The sequence below is a fragment of the Fukomys damarensis genome, unplaced genomic scaffold (genome assembly GCF_012274545.1).
Source record: "Fukomys damarensis isolate Sample0158 unplaced genomic scaffold, DMR_v1.0_HiC HiC_scaffold_36, whole genome shotgun sequence".
Lineage (NCBI taxonomy): Eukaryota > Metazoa > Chordata > Mammalia > Rodentia > Bathyergidae > Fukomys > Fukomys damarensis.
In genome coordinates, this window is record NW_022900948.1 from 4,034,193 (window position 1) to 4,040,615 (window position 6,423).

Genomic DNA, 6,423 nt, shown 5'->3' on the forward strand with positions numbered 1-6,423 from the left:
CTGTCTCACAAAATAAAACTTGGTAAGTACAGTTAAAGTCTTTGTGTGAACACATCACAGTTTCTTCGATATAAATTATGGTTGAGTATTTATCATGTCAATATATATGTATTTATATGTCAATATATATGTAAATATATACTACATATAGATGTGACTATATATGATACATGAGATAAACAGTGCCTATATATATACACTATGCCAGTGGCATACATGTGTACCTATTACAAGCACATATGCACTTGTGCAGACAGGTGAGTAAGTAGATAGGTAGATAATATAAAGCTGTATTGTACAGTGTTTGGTGTTTACATCTTTCACTAAATGTCTCGATACTGTATATATTCACTTCTCTCTCGATATTAAAGTATATTTATGTGATTTATTCTTATTGATACTAATGAGTTTAATGAATCGATGTCCTTGTACTGAAATACTCTGGTATGTGAATATACCACAATTTAATTATTGTTTCTGTTCAAAAATTATTGCTGCTTTTAATTGATTACTATGATGATACTGATGTTTCTCTTTATGTGACTCAAAATTTTTACCTACCTGGAGATGGACACGTTGATTCTTAGAATGTGTCCCTATTTTATTTTGCTAGATACTCCCAATTTTTTTGAGTACTAAAAATAATGTGCACTTCTGATGGGTATGCTTAAGATATATTACTGTACTATACCTTCACCCAAACATGGAATATGATTTCAGAGTTCCATATTTTTACAAATGACAATGTGAAATAACTTTTCATTATAAGTATCCTTAATTACTTTATTCTAGTCCAATTCAGCCGATCTTTCTAGTCAGTTTTGTAATTCTTAATTTATAGAACCTGCTATATGTTAATTAATTGATTATATGATACAACAATCTTAGATAATAGTTTATGTGTCCATTGTTTTTATATATAATAGAACTTAATAAATCATAGTATTATTTTTATAATTAGATTTTGATATTTTGTCTAATAAATGTTTAGTTTATTCTTAAGTGTAGTAGCATAAAATGCAATATTGTTTATGATCTGATGCTAATTATCCTGAAGATTTGCATGGAAAAATTTGAAGTAAAAAAATCTCATAAAGATATGAGTAATGACTTCTACTATATCATGATATTCTAGGCAACTTTTTCATTCATTTTACTTAACTCTCCACAATAATTTTATTATTTGTAACCACTCTGCCAAACATAGTAATTGTAATAATAAAATTTAAGATATCAGTAGTCAGTTGAAATGCATATAAAACATATGCATTCCAATTGTCAAATAGAAGACAGTGGAAAGAACATATAATTTATGATGTGTGGCTTTCTTTGCACTTAGAATTCCATGAGAATGTCATCACTAAAGATCTGTCGATTAAAATGACAATCTCTTTCAAATCAGTGTGCAAAAAATATACCATACAGCCTTCATCCAGGTTCTTCAAGCCTTTTCAATAAATAACATCCTCTAACTAAGTATGTTTTGAAAACTGAGATGAGAGAATGGTGACTAACCTGGAAAGAACAGCACAATTATTGAACAGCAAGCAGCTTCCATATCAATAATGTGTTTCTCTACACGAACCATGATTTGACAGCTGGTATGTACTGCACTCTAGCAAGCTAAGGGCTCTCCTCCTGTTTAGGTCACCTCCCCTGATGATTAGAATCCCTCATGTCACAGCAATGCAAAGACAATAATAAGACAATGATGACAACAAAGCTTTCCGGGCATTCGCATAGCTTTCATCTCTACAAGTTGTAAGGTTTTGTAAATTGTTTCCACTTTGTAAATGTGCAAGGACAGACTACTAGTTTCTGCTTAGACTGGAGCTTTTATCTAACAGATGATACTATCAGACAGTAGCGGGATTTCCTTTTCCTGTCTGTTAGCCGAATGCTTTTATCACTATTCCCCAACTGATCCAACTTGAACTGTTTTCTCTAGAGGGATTAGATAGGACATAGTTGCTCTTTGTAAGGATGCTGTGTGAAGTGTGGAGATTCTTTAATGAATCTTAACAGGTAAGCAGTTCTCCATAAATCAGAGATCTCCCTTTTGAAATAACTCTGAAATGATCTCAGTTACTTAGTTTTGGATAAAAGATGCGCGGGCACCTTATATGCAGCAATACAGTCAGCTTCCTAAGCTTTCTTGCAAGCCCTTAGAGCCCAATGGCCTTTCTGCTTCGCGTTGCAGTTCTTGCCACTGATATATCCCTTGTGGGTTATTCTTCATGTTCAGCTGTGCACACACTCCAGTCTCTCTCGATGCTCGTGGAACACTCAAGGTAATTCTTTTACAGCGAAGCAGACAAATGTATGAAACATAAACATAAACTTTGGGATAATAAAAAATGTTTGAGAATGCACCTTATTTAATAGAGTCCGATTTCTTTTGGGATAATAACAAGGCACCATGATGTTTACATGCCTCTCGGAAGACTGACTGTTCCCAAGGGTAGGCTGAACAGGCAAACCAAAGGAGGCAAAACATGTCTATGTTTCTCATTTGTGCAGTTTTCATGTTTTGAGATTTAAATTGGGTAATACTCATTTTCTTAAACCTCTACACCTCACTGAAAACGAAATCACTTAAAAATTTTCACCTGTTAAGAAAATAGAGAGGAAATGATATTCCTTTTATCCCCATCAGGAATATAAATATCATACTTATGACCTAGATAAATTCTTCAATGCTTTCATTTAGTACAAAACAGATTTTGCAACCAAACAAAAATTAGAATCTCTCTAACCTATGTGTCTGATGTGTGCATGCTCATACACACACACACACACACACACGCGTGCAAGCATGCACAATCTATATGTAGACCTAACCATAGTGTGCTATAAAGCCAAATGTAATCTTAGATGCTGTATTATCATGATTAGTATGGCTATCATATGGCTTAAAACGTTTTATTTAACATTTTAAATGGTTAAATTATAGAAACAAAGTATATCTATATTTTATTAATCTGATTTTAAATATTTAAAATAGCTTTTTATTTTTGCTTGTCATGTAAAATTTTCTACCAATTATCTCTGGTGAGATGTGCTATTCATTATATTGATATGAAAATCCAGTATCCTTTTCAAATAAGCCTCTAATTATGAAATTGAAAATGAATCCAATGATCAGGAATAATCATTCCTTTATCTTACTACCTCATGTGAGCATTCTGTTATTCTCAAAATTATTCAAGCTGTAAGACATTTGTATAGTGGTAAAGTTGAGTTAACGAAATGCATCATGTGTATTTTAGAATTACTATTCTTAGATCTGTGAATTTCAATCTGAATTATGGATTACATAAATTATACTTTAATTTTCAAATCTGAGAAACAAGACCCCCAAAGTACAATGACTTTATACAAATGTGTAACCAGAAACTCGGTTTCTGAATCTGTTATTCCCAGAAATGTAAGTTTAGGAATTGTTGGTCACATCAGATCTAATTAACATGCTAATGTAGTCATAGACATTTTTCTATTTTCTATTGCCTTTATTTCTGAGCTACAAGCTATGGGCCCAGCTAAATACTTCTAAAGTACTATACTATATTTGGTCCTAATATTCAATTATTACACCTATACCAATATACTACAATTTTTTACCTTCTTAATTTAAATTTGTAGATTAAAATAAAGAGTACAACATGTCCCAAAAGTACTACTTCTGTAATTAAGAATAGTTTACTACTAAGGGAGAATAACTACTCCATGGTCTTAACATAAAAAAAACCATACTGTAAATTAACCATTTGTGGTGGCACCATTTCAGATAAAGAAATATAATTCATTTAGTCTCTCCAGAGTTGAGGAATAAGCAGTATTTGTGTGGCATATTAAAATGCAATATTGATTTCTGACTAAGTAATTTAATCATTAGACACATTAATCAATGCAATCTTCAGAGTGCATTGAATAACTAGTGATCAGTGCTATGGTGAATACATTCAATCGATGCTGTAGACATGAACTAAAATGATAGGCATAAAGTATGTCAGGAAATCTGAAAATAGGAATATCAAAGATACTGTACTAGCATTGAAAAAAACACTGAAATGATCAAGGTGAAAAGCGTGTATAAGAGGAAAGTGTAAGCATTCTATCTTAGGTAAAGTAGATGAGAATATTATTATTTGAAAGATTTTTCAGGGCAGGCATTTGAAAGAAAACTAGCCACTAATTTATTCTTGTAGTTAATAGTTGTAATATTTTTATCAACACTATGTGGAAACCAAAATGAGGAAGTGTATTCAAAGAATAGATTTTTGTTACTCAACCATGGTTCACTGAGAAGCAATATTTGCATGAACTGATAATTCATTAGAAATGTATGGTCCATTCTAGAATTACTAAATCAGAAAATGTTTTTTAAATAGGATATATGTATACTTTAAAGTGTAATGCATTTGTTTGAACTGTTTTTGTTTTCAAACCTTGTTTTTTCCCTGTCAGACCACAAAATCTACCAATTGATGTTCCATTTTTCTGGATGTCATGAAAAATTTACCTAGCACAAAGGATATCAATTTTCCAGAAGAGTTATTTTCCCCATCTCATCTCCCCTGAAGGCTGACAGTCAACAAATAAGGTGATATCTGTTGTTCTGTTCCCACCGCAACTTGGCACAATTTCTGCTCTTAGATTTGCATTTGGAAGTTTCCTCTGAGGAAGGCTCAAGATGACAGCTCCAACCCTCTTCACTTCAAAAGCTTTGATATTTTATCATTATTCTTCAAAACTAGCACTACCAAAAATTTGAAGTAAATTAAAGGTATCTATTTTCATGAAGAGGATGAGAGGTTTTATGGCTTATATCTAAAATGTTCTCTAAAATTCTCATGTATTCAGAGGTGAGGATTTTGGATTAAATCATGGGGGCAGGGAAACTATATTTATCAATGAATTAGCCCATCAATGAGTTTAAAACTAAAAGTTCTATTAATAGGTGAAGCCTGCTTGGACCCAGTGAGCCAAAAAGGGCACAATCTGAGCCCCTGTATTCTTGTCCAAGCCTCCTCCCCGATCCCTTGTTTTCAGATTAACATGGTTTAAGCAGCTTTGCTTATCCATTGTCTTCCACCCTGCCATTTTTACTTGAACTGTCTAAAATTCTGAACCAAAATAAACTTCACTTTTACTTTTCAAGTGCCAGGTATTTTGTCACAGTGACAGTACAATGGTTAGTCCCAGTGAGTAATACAAGAGGGTACTTTATTTCTTGTAAATATCTATTTTCAGTGGCAGAAGCTTGTCTTTTCTAGTTAGAATGCCATTTTATTTCTGGGCCTAAATGAAATTTTTTCCCCTATATAACCTAAATTAAGCCAGATTTATTTTTGTTGAGTGTCATAAAACCATGATTCATTTTCTACTATCTATTTTTGCAATACAAATTTAGATAATTATACATTTATATCCATTTATCTAAATGTATAATGCATTCCAATTTTGTCAGTATTTCACTTGTACTATCTTGACATTAAAAAGCATCAATAATGTATTATTGCTGTGCATTGCCTCTACTAAGTACAATGCTGTACCTACAGTAAACATTTAATAATATTTACTGATTAAATGAACAAAGGTATAAGAAATTTAAAGGTTTTAAGTACTTGTTTAAAGTCACAGAAAAAATATTTCTATCCATAAATTTTACACTTTTTCTTCTACAACCAGGGTTTTACCCAGCCTGGTTGCATCTCAAATGAGTTAAGCCAGTCTCTGGATTTGGATCCCTTGCGCTAGTCCTTTTCAAAGCTTTTCTGATAATGTGTGCCTATGGTTGAGAGACATTCAATATTTTGCTTTCTCTTGTAATATAATGATACAAAATCTCCCAGTGTTAGAAGAAAAGAAAATTAAGGAACCAAACTTGTCAGTTGGTAGGAAAATAAAAGAATCAAAATAACAGTAGGGAAGAAAAGATGAAATTAAATTATTTTCTTTTTTAAAATTAGTACGTGTTTGCAGTACATACAGTTTACAATTATTTTGGGATATGGGCACATGTACATAAAACATTTGATTTTTTAAAAATCCCCTTCTCCCTTCTCCTCACTTCTCTTCATCCTTCTCTAAATCCTCCTTCCCCATTTTGTTCTTGTTGATATTTATTAATCTTAAGTTTATGACATGTGTTTACATTCTGTTTGGTTGTTAGATTCCTGATGATGCCACATTTTCATTCTACTTTCTCCTTTCACCCACTTTCTGTGGAACCCTTCCCATATTCAAAAGTTCTATCCCCTAATCTCCTTCCATCCGTTATTGTGCTCTTTGTTTGTACACTGTCTTAAATAAGTGATAGTATATGGTATTTAAGTTTGTGTGTCTGATTTATTTCATGCAATACTATATTTTTCCAGGCAAAGAAGGATTCCAGAATAGCTATTGTAATCTTGGGCAACA